Genomic DNA, 10278 nt, shown 5'->3' with positions numbered 1-10278 from the left:
AAAGTAATAACAGGGACAGGAGTGCGGTCAAAGGGTCAAAAGAAGGGAACCTGACGGGGACACCGAGCAGAGAACCCCGGACAGTGCCCACTGCTCCTCAAAGGTGTCAAGGGAGCCAGTGGACGCCGCCCAGAGGAACTCTGCCCGGATACGTGAACGGACAGAGGATCGGAACGGACACCTGATTGCCTATAAGCAGGGAAGATTCTCCTCTCCCTTTGGCCTGTGCTCAGTTTGTAGGGGTTTGTAAACCCTATTACACAGGCCCTTGCTCAACTATAAGCGATTGGTTGACATTGTTAGTCTTGCTGACTATCTCCCAGCTTCTTCTCTCCCTTTTCAGGGGGAAGCAGAGAAGGAACTCTGGCAATAACTGGAGTGCCCAGCTTCCCCTGGGCCCGGTCAAACAGGTTTTTAGGTCTGGATATAGTATGGAGCCTGCACTCATCTCACTGGTTAGTAGCCCTTTCCTGGCAATGGACAGAAATCAAGGTGCAGATTCTCAGCTGGTATAAATCAGCCTCATTCCACTGATGTCAATGGAGCTTTGCTGATTTACACCAGCTGATGAACTAGTTGCAAGAATCCATTCTGCTTCTTTAAGATCTAGTGGCAGCCTTTGGTAACATTGTCCGGAGGTCTCGCTGAGATGGCTGCAGACCCTGCCAGGGGCTGTCATTTTTGAGTGGCTCCGTTCTTTCCTTTCCCTTCCTCTCCTTGGAGGTGACCATTTGTTTCCCCTGAGAGCTCTTTTTTTCTCAGGTACCACAGCCATCTGCTTCCTGTCCAGTGTCTCTGTGAAGCTGTCAGGGGAGAGAATTTGGTGCTGAGGGATGTGGTGCCTTCAGTCTGCAGTTGATGCATAGTTGAGTCTCCATTTCATCAGAGCTGGTTGGAGTTGCTGATCGAGGTTCCCAGTATCTCACCTTGATAGGGGCTTGGAGGAGGACAAGCTGGCTGACACATGCTAGTTAAGACTGAGATAAGGCCAGCTGGCTGTGTAAACAACTGGAAATGGAGAAGATAACAAGAAGTGGGCTGTAGTCCACGAAAGCTTATGCTCTAATAAATTTGTTAGTCTCTAAGGTGCCACAAGTACTCCTGTTCTTTTTAATAATGATTCACACCTTCTCATTACACCGGTCTACAATTTTTGAGAAGTCGTCTGCTTCAGAGATAAAATGTGCTATTTATTATGTATTTTGATGTGCTGAATTCAAATATGACAATTAAAACAACTGATTGGCTACTGTTTCTAAGATATTTAAGTTTTTACATTTTATGTCTATGTATATTGTGTAGATAGTAGAGTTTTAATCATAAATTGTAAACCTAGGTCTTTTCATGTGTTTATGGTTGCTTTACATGATAATATTTCACCTGTCCTGTTTATGTAACACTTTAAAAATCAGCAAAAGGGTTATATAAATAAAATTTATTATGAAACAAAAGGCAAAAAACTATTATGTACATAGTTTAGTCCTATTCAGTGTCTACTTGGCGCTTCTTGGCTTGTCTCTTGTATTCATTAAATGGAGCATCTCTTGTCACTGTCCAGCAATAATCTGCAAGCATTGATGGGCTCCATTTGCCCTGATAGCATTTCTCCATTGTTGCAATGTCCTGGTGAAATCGCTCACCGTGCTCGTCGCGCACTGCTCCGCAGTTCAGTGGAAAAAAATCTAGATGAGAGTGCAAAAAATGTATCTTTAGTGACATGTTGCAACCAAGGCTTTTGTATGCCTTGAGGAGGTTTTCCACCAACAACCTGTAGTTGTCTGCCTTGTTGTTTCTGAGAAAATTTATTGCCACTAAATTTCCATGCCGTCTTTTCCTTGCCACGCAGTGCTTGGTCAAATGCATCATCTCGAAGAAGTTCACGAATCTGAGGACCAACAAAGACACCTTCCTTTATCTTAGCTTCACTTAACCTTGGAAATTTTCCACGGAGGTACTTGAAAGCTGCTTGTGTTTTGTCAATGGCCTTGACAAAGTTCTTCATCAGACCCAGCTTGATTTGTAAGGGTGGTAACAAAATCTTCCTTGATTCAACAAGTGGTGGATGCTGAACACTTTTCCTCCCAGGCGCCAATGACTGTCGGAGTGGCCAATCTTTCTTGATGTAGTGGGAATCTCTTGCACGACTATCCCATTCGCAGAGAAAACAGCAGTACTTTGTGTATCCAGTCTGCAGACCAAGCAAGAGAGCAACAACCTTCAAATCGCCACAAAGCTGCCACTGATGTTGGTCATAGTTTATGCACCTCAAAAGTTGTTTTATGTTGTCATAGGTTTCCTTCATATGGACTGCATGACCAACTGGAATTGATGGCAAAACATTGCCATTAGGCAGTAAAACAGCTTTAAGACTCGTATTCGATGAATCAATGAACAGTCTCCACTCATCTGGATCGTGAACGATGTTGAGGGCTGCCATCACACCATCAATGTTGTTGCAGGCTACAAGATCACCTTCCATGAAGAAGAATGGGACAAGATTCTTTTGATGGTCACGGAACATGGAAACCCTAACATCACCTGCCAGGAGATTCCACTGCTGTAGTCTGGAGCCCAACAGCTCTGCCTTACTCTTGGGTAGTTCCAAATCCCTGACAAGGTCATTCAGTTCACCTTGTGTTATGAGGTGTGGTTCAGAGGAGGAGGATGGGAGAAAATGTGGGTCCTGTGACATTGATGGTTCAGGACCAGAAGTTTCATCCTCTTCCTCTTCCTCGTCTGACTCAAGTGAAAATGATTCTGATGCATCAGGAACCGGCAGTCCGTCTCTGTGGGGTACTGGGCGTATAGCTGATGGAATGTTTGGATAATGCACAGTCCACTTTTTCTTTTTTGACACACCTTTCCCAACTGGAGGCACCATCCAGAAATAACAATTGCTGGTATGATCTGTTGGCTCTCTCCAAATCATTGGCACTGCAAAAGGCATAGATTTCCTTTTCCTGTTCAACCACTGGCGAAGATTTGTTGCACAAGTGTTGCGGCATATGTGTGGGGCCCACCTCTTGTCCTGATCTCCAATTTTGCAGCCAAAATAAAGGTGATAGGCTTTCTTAACCATAGTGGTTATACTGCGCTTTTGTGATGCAAAAGTCACTTCACCACAAACATAGCAGAAGCTATCTGCACTGTTCACACAAGTACAAGGCATCTCTGCTCACTTTGGCTAAACAGAAATGTGTCCCTTTGCAAAATCAAACACTGACAAATAAGAGAGCACGACACTGTATGATTTCTAGAGCTGATATAGGGCAATTTGTTCAGCAGAGTGATGTAAGCTTCGTTATGAGTGCATCATCCATGACTTCTAGGAATAACATGATGCAATTCATATCATGTATGACGCAATACCAGCTTCAGATTGCATCATTCATTGTTTTGCCTAAAAAGCAAGTACTGTCCAAACCCAGTCATAGATTTATTCATAGATCCAGTCAAAGATGTATTTTAGTCATTTCTGGTTTAAATTGAGATCCCTTCCCTTTATAACTCACTTATCCCCCGCCATTCCCAAGTCAAGGGTCGTATATACTGACCCAATAGCATATCTTGAAAACTAGAGCCAATCAACAATTTTAAGCATCATTTTCATTCTCAGTGACCCAGAATTAGTAAAGTTTGACTACATTTATTTCAGAAGCATTTTGGCTGTAGAGCAGTGTAATCAGCTTCACACCCTACCCACTGGTCTTACTGGATTCTCAGCAGCTTCCAGAGTCTTGGAGAACAGCCAGGGCCAGGAATTCTCATTATCCTCTACCCCTGTCTGGGAGGTTGAGACTTTGTCTTTTGATGTGGAGCTCACAATACTAATTCACCCTGAGCCCTGCCATTCCAGGATGGCAGGGCTTTTTGTGATGTGAATAGATGTTCCCTATGGTCCAGGCTGAGGGTCCAAAAACCACTTTTTTCTTTGGATTGAATTAAACTAGAAACCTTCTTTTTGGAAATGAGGAATCTCCCCCATCCTGGCCCTACAGCATGCAGCAGTCTGAAAAATACGAAAGAAATCTTTACACAACACTGGAGACCGTGCAAACTACTGCCCGGTGTATAATGTTCATTTTCTAAGCAAGCTAATCAAGGAGCTAGCAAAAGACAGTCTCCACCTGTCAGCAGCCAGTATCTTGGATCCACCTCAATCAGGCTTCAGGCTAGCACATGGGACTCATACAGCCTTTGATGCATTGGTGGATGGCCTCCTGCAGGCCAGAGACACGTGAGGTATATCCACTTATCCTGCTTGACATCTCTGTGGCATTTAAAACTATGCCCGTCCCTCCTCCAAGAAGCCGCAGGGCCAAATGCAAACACCTTCACATTGGCTAAGGTCATTCGTCCTGTGATGGAACCCTTAGAATTGTTATGGGTGACTGTTCCTCCACCGTCACAGCCCTAACCTGGGGATCCCCACAGCCTCCACTCTCTCCTTCATAGTATTCAGCACCTATATGAAGCTATTGAGAGACCTGTTGATACAACAGGCCAGATGGCTGCCAGCTCCACTGCCAAATAAACAGCACCATCTCCTCCCAGCTTCTCACTGTTGGGACAACAGCAGCATTTGGATGAAGAGCAGGTGTCTAATGGGGAACCCAGTAACACAGAGGTGATGCTGGTAAGAAGAGGGAAGCTCTTGAATTAACCTCCCCTGCTATCAAGGGCATTTGCCATCAGCTGAAGTCAGTCCACAGCAGTGGAATCTGCCTCAGACTCCTCAGTGCTAGAGGATGCCCAAATAGCCATGGCAGCAGAAGACATCACCTCCATCTGCAACCAGAGGCAGAAAGTAAAACCAGAGCCTGAGCAGTGACAATTAAAGACAATTTTTAGACTCCTTCCCAGTGAATAATCAACGAAGACACTACTTGTAACACAAGAAACAACATCATCATTCGTGTTTCAAATGGTTATTTACAGGCATGCACTGGCCAAGATTTTCAAACTTGCGTGCCTACTATTATGGTCATCAGAGAGGGCCCATGGAGGATAGGGAGAGTGGTCACATGACATGGGCACTGGGCTAGGCATTCTGAGCATTAGGTTCTATTCCCAGTTCTTCTGCTGTGGGCAAGTCATTTCCCCTCTTTGTGCCTGTTTCCCCCTGGGTCTATTAGATTGTAAGCTCTGTGGGGCAGGGCCTGTCTCTTACTATGTGTATTTATACGACGGGGTCCCAATCTCAGCTGGGACCACAAGGCACAATTGTAATATAAATAGTCAAACCATGTTTAGGCACCTTAATATAGGTCAGGGATTCTCAGACTTTTGTACTGGTGACCCCTTTCACACTGCAAGCCTGAGTGCAACCCCCCCTTATACATTAAAAACAATTTTTAATATATTTAACACCATTATAAATGCTGGAGCCAAAGCGAGGTTTGGGCTGGAGGCTGACAGCTTGCGACCTCCCACGTAATAACCTCGCGACCCCCTGAGGGGTCCTGACCTCCAGTTTGAGAATCCCTGATATAGGCAGACTGATTTTGAGCAAGTGCTGAGTTACCCATAATTCTCTTTGAAACAATGGGAAAAGCACCTCTGATATTTATTTAGGTGCTTAAATATGAATTTAAGAGGCTAACTTTAGGCATCCAGGATTGAAAATCTTGGCCACAGTATACAATCAAGCATATACTGAGGAAGACAAGTATATACACTAGTTGAGGCAATTCATATTCAGGTAATGACACATGATCAAGGCACAGAAGCTGAATTTTCAAAACTGGCCACCCATCAGTAAGCCATGCAAAATTAGAGGTCACTTTTTGAAAACGTTGGTCAGAGCTGTCAAGTATGAGCTTGTGACAATTTCCATAATATGCCTGGGTCCCCAGAAGGCTGGGATCAATTCAGAGAAGAGTCCTGACTCAGGATCTCGATTATTTGACTGTTGCTCTCACTCCAGTGAAATTCACCTGAGTGGAGAGGCCGTTCCAATGTTTGGTGGGCCTTGTTCTGGGCCTCTGCCGCAGGGTGAATTGCAGTGATTAGTAAGTAACTGGTCTGTTAGCGCGCATCAGTCCTGGGACCATCTGAGTCTAGCTGTGATTTGTCCCCTATCCCGAACATCTGCTTTGAAACTTGAGTGGTTTCATTTTACAATCCCAGTTTCCACTCTGAAGGAGAAGGCTCAGTGGGGATGTCTACACCAGGGATTTTCAACCTTTGTCTTTCTGAGCCATGCCGCTCCCCCCCCCCCCAACATGCTATAAATACCCACAGCCCACCAGTGTCACAACAACTGTTTTTCTGCATATAAAAGCCAGGGCCAGCATTAGGGGGTAGCAAGCAGGGCAATTGTCGAGGGCCCCACGCCACAGAGGTCCCCACAAAGCTAAGTTGCTCAGGCTTTGGCTTCAGCCCCTGGTGGCAGGGCTGGGAGCTCTTGGCTTCAGCTTTCTGCCCTGGGCCCCAGCAAATCTAACACTGGCCCTGCTTGGCAGACCCCCTGAAACCTACTCACAGCCCCTTAGGGGGCCCTGGACCCCTGGTTGAGAACCGCTGGTCTACACTATGATGGCAAGCAAGCCTCCCAGCCCAGGTAGCCAGACTCACGCTAGTGGGGCTCGAGCTAGTGCATGAAAAATAGCCATGTGGATATTGCAGCTCAAGCTGTCAAGCCGACCTGACCCCTATGCTTGCGAGCCAGAGCTCCAGTCTGGGCTGCAACAACCACGTGGCTATTTTTAGTACACTAGTTCAACCTTTACTACCATGAGTCTGTCTACCTGGGCTGGGAGGCTCAGTCCCAGCTGCAGTGCAGACATACTCAGTGTGGTTGGTATTACTCAATGTGGAGGAGTCTTGGCAGCATAAATTGTGATCTTTATCAGGACAACTTTGACGGCAAATGAAAGGAAAATATAGTGCTGGCAAATAGCAAAGGATTGAGAGCCATGGAGGCTACAGGCAAATGTTCCACAGAACAGGCATGAGCAGTATAAGATTCCCCACACTTCCCTGCCAGAACCACCGCTAAGTGTGAGAAGGTAGGTCTCTCTCTAGGTCCACTCAGCATGTGGTTGCTTTGTGGGAGTGACCACGCATTTTCACTTCAGCTCCTCCATGACTTCAGTGGCTTCACCTCTGGCGCTGTTCAATCCCTCCCTAAATGTAAATGTTTTCCAAATGTGATGGAATTCAAACAAAGTGCCTTGAGCACTTGCTTTCAGGTTCCCAAGGCAGAAATTTCAGCCCTTTGGAAGCACATGACGCAACAAAAAAGCTAGTGAGATGAGGAGGAAGCTGGAAATGCTGTGGGCTTCATTTCTGCAACAGACACAGCATTTCCTGTCCCCTCCAAGTCATGATTCAGCATTTCTAAAGTTAAAGTTTGTTGGTTCAGCTCCATGTCTGTATGGAGCAGAGGTGAACTTGAGGGGTGCTAGGAGGAACTGGTAGTATCGTTACTGTGACCCATCAAAAGAAACCAGTTTAGACTCTATCAAAGAATGAGCTGGGCTGTAGTCTGCTAGATGAATCTATTCTGGAGCTCATGTCAATGAGGGTCCAGTTACCCCGCTGCTGTACTGGACAAGTCTGCTCCTCTAACTCTTCCAGCAAAGGTCTACTGCCACTGCATTATGCAGGACATGTCTGCTCCGGTGGTGAGAGTCTAGTTGTCCTGTTTCTCTATTGTCTCTACAAGGGAGGGTCTCCCTGTCCCACCACTGCACCCTGCTGGGTGAGTCCATTCTCCCATAGTCCGCCTGTTCCACTGCCGCATAGCCCCAGACATACCTCTCCAGTGTCCCACATTGTGGGGTACAGCCTGCATCTGGCCTCAGTTTTTAAAGTTGTCCCACAGTCCCGCATGCCCATTGCCAAGTCCCTATATGGCTGCTCAGCAAGTGTTCTTGGTGCATGATGTCCTCATGTCTCACGCTCGCAACCAGTCACTGCCGCTTTGCGAGCAAGTGGAGCAAGGCCAGCCAATACGTCACATGAAGGTCAACAGCTGCAGCTGAGCGCCAGTCTCGAAAGTGTCAAGAGCTTGCATAATTGTCACCTTAGCATCTTATGGGTACCATGTCTGGTAGTACAGGCATAATGGCCATATACAACTTGCAAGATTACTAGCTGGAGTTCTGTCGCATCTATCTCATTTTCTTTATTTAATGCCAGTTCAATGTGAGGATGCAAGCTCAAAAAACTCAACTGCTGACCTAGCATAATGACCTCTGTAGGATTGTCCAGCCATTTTCTAGAAGAATACTGAAGCCAGAGGCTGCTGTCAAGCAGGACGACTGCAAAGTCTTGGATAGCGAAGAAAATTTTCAATCTCTGAACCAAGTATGTGTCAGTCCAGAAAGTGAGGACTATATCCACCAGCATGAAGATGCCCTCCATGGACCTTCTGTTGAAAAGTACAGGTGTAAAAAAGTTGCATTATTTTATGTCAGAGTATGGGGTAGAATGACTTTAAAATTCCTCTTAACAGATCAGCTATTAAAAAAATGCAGACATGTTCCTTGATCCCACATCAAAGCTGCAGGTGTCAGCCACTGCTGTGTCTGATCTGGTAGCCACACTGGAGATTACAAGTAGTGCTGAAGAAGCCAGGCAGCTAATGGATCAGTTTTCAATGTACCGGCTGAGACAAAAGTTCAACGTCAAAACACTTAAACCACTAATTTCTATTCAAATGAACAAAACACTTGAGGCATCACAACCAAAGGAAGTGTTGGAGTTAGAAAAAAAACCCAACAACCACAAAATACAACAGTGAGCATTAGAGCAAATGAACTGTTTCTTTTATTGGAAATAGTGGCTTTCTGTGTAAAGCATGCTTCGAGTACACAGAATCAGCATTTAGTCTCATCATAATATGTTCCAGGCTGCTTGCATGCTTGTTCCTACATATATTGGTAAATAAAACAGTGTTCAATAACAAAATGTATGTCCCTTATTGTGTTCCTCATTTCAAGGTGTGTTGTCCCTCATTTTGAGGGTGACGGTTCCACATTTCAGAGTCCGGGGGTTGAGACAGCAGGTGAGTCTGCTTCCCTCCCCATGCCAATAATGGTCCCCCCACCTGCCCGGAAACTGTGCTTTGCCAGGCTAATCCACACAGGGCTCCATGTAATCTGTGTGGATTATACACATACGTCTCTGCTGCTTGTCCCAGCTGGAACTAGGGACACGTGAGAATGAAAAATACTCAGAGGAGAATTAGCCAAATGGCCTTCAACCTGCAGAAAGGGTTAGTTCAGGTTTGGTTGAAATTCTGGGAAGAAAGTCATGCCATTTTTTATTGCATTTAAATTGACTTGTACTTCCCTAGCCCTTGTGTGAGCTGATAGTAAGCTGTTCCAGGGCAGCAGGAAGATGATGGCAGCGGGGAAATACACTGGGTGTGAGGGTCCATGTCAGGAATAGGGGTACATGAGAGAATAGCGGGTATGTCCTGGGAATGGAGAGTTCATAGGGGATATATGTCCAGAATGGGGAAACGGGGGAACTCACCGGGAATGGAGAAAGACACGCTGGGAAGCAGGGTGCACATTAGGAATGGGGGAATGTGTCAGGAGTATGAGGTACATGCTGAAAGTTGTGGAACATGGCTGAATACAAATGTCTATCCATCCATTTCACACAGTAGACTGGCAACATTGACCCAAAAATCAGCTGTGCCACTTGTCACAGCGCAATCTGACAAGGCCTTCTGAAGGAGCATGACATGGGCATGGTGGTGTGGTAGTGGGTTTAGAGCTTACTTAACCTTCAGATGGTTGCCCTCACATCATGGGAGGAGAAGACAAGATAACCAATCATTACCATTTATAGTCCTGTAACATTGTTTATTCATTATGATCACAGAGTAGCTTTTTGTCCACTCATAGACTGAACATGCCAATAACATGATGATGTTATTATTAACTGTGCACACAACCCCATCATTTTACCTACTGCTTCACAAGAGATATAGTGAGGCAAACAAAGCCTGCCCCGAGGAGCGGATGAATCAGAAAGCACAATACAGAACAAAGCAAAACAAACACAGGCTGTTGTCAGTTGGTGGGTCTTGGGATGCATTCTTTGTAAGTAAGGCTGGGAACCAGCAAAGCCTACATTGGGTGGGAGCTGTTCTGAGCTTATGGTGGTGGCATGGTAGAAAGATAGAGAGAGCCATGAGGATGCGAAGGCAGAACGGAGGGAAGAGGAGTGAGTATAGTAGGAGTTGAGGGGACTTTAGCAGGGCAGAATTGTGGAGAGCTTTGAAGCGAGGAGGAGAACCTGGAACTTTGGCCAGCAAAG

This window comes from Chrysemys picta, chromosome 4 (genome assembly GCF_011386835.1).
Source record: "Chrysemys picta bellii isolate R12L10 chromosome 4, ASM1138683v2, whole genome shotgun sequence".
NCBI lineage: Eukaryota > Metazoa > Chordata > Testudines > Emydidae > Chrysemys > Chrysemys picta.
Note: the sequence above shows the minus strand (reverse complement) of the source record.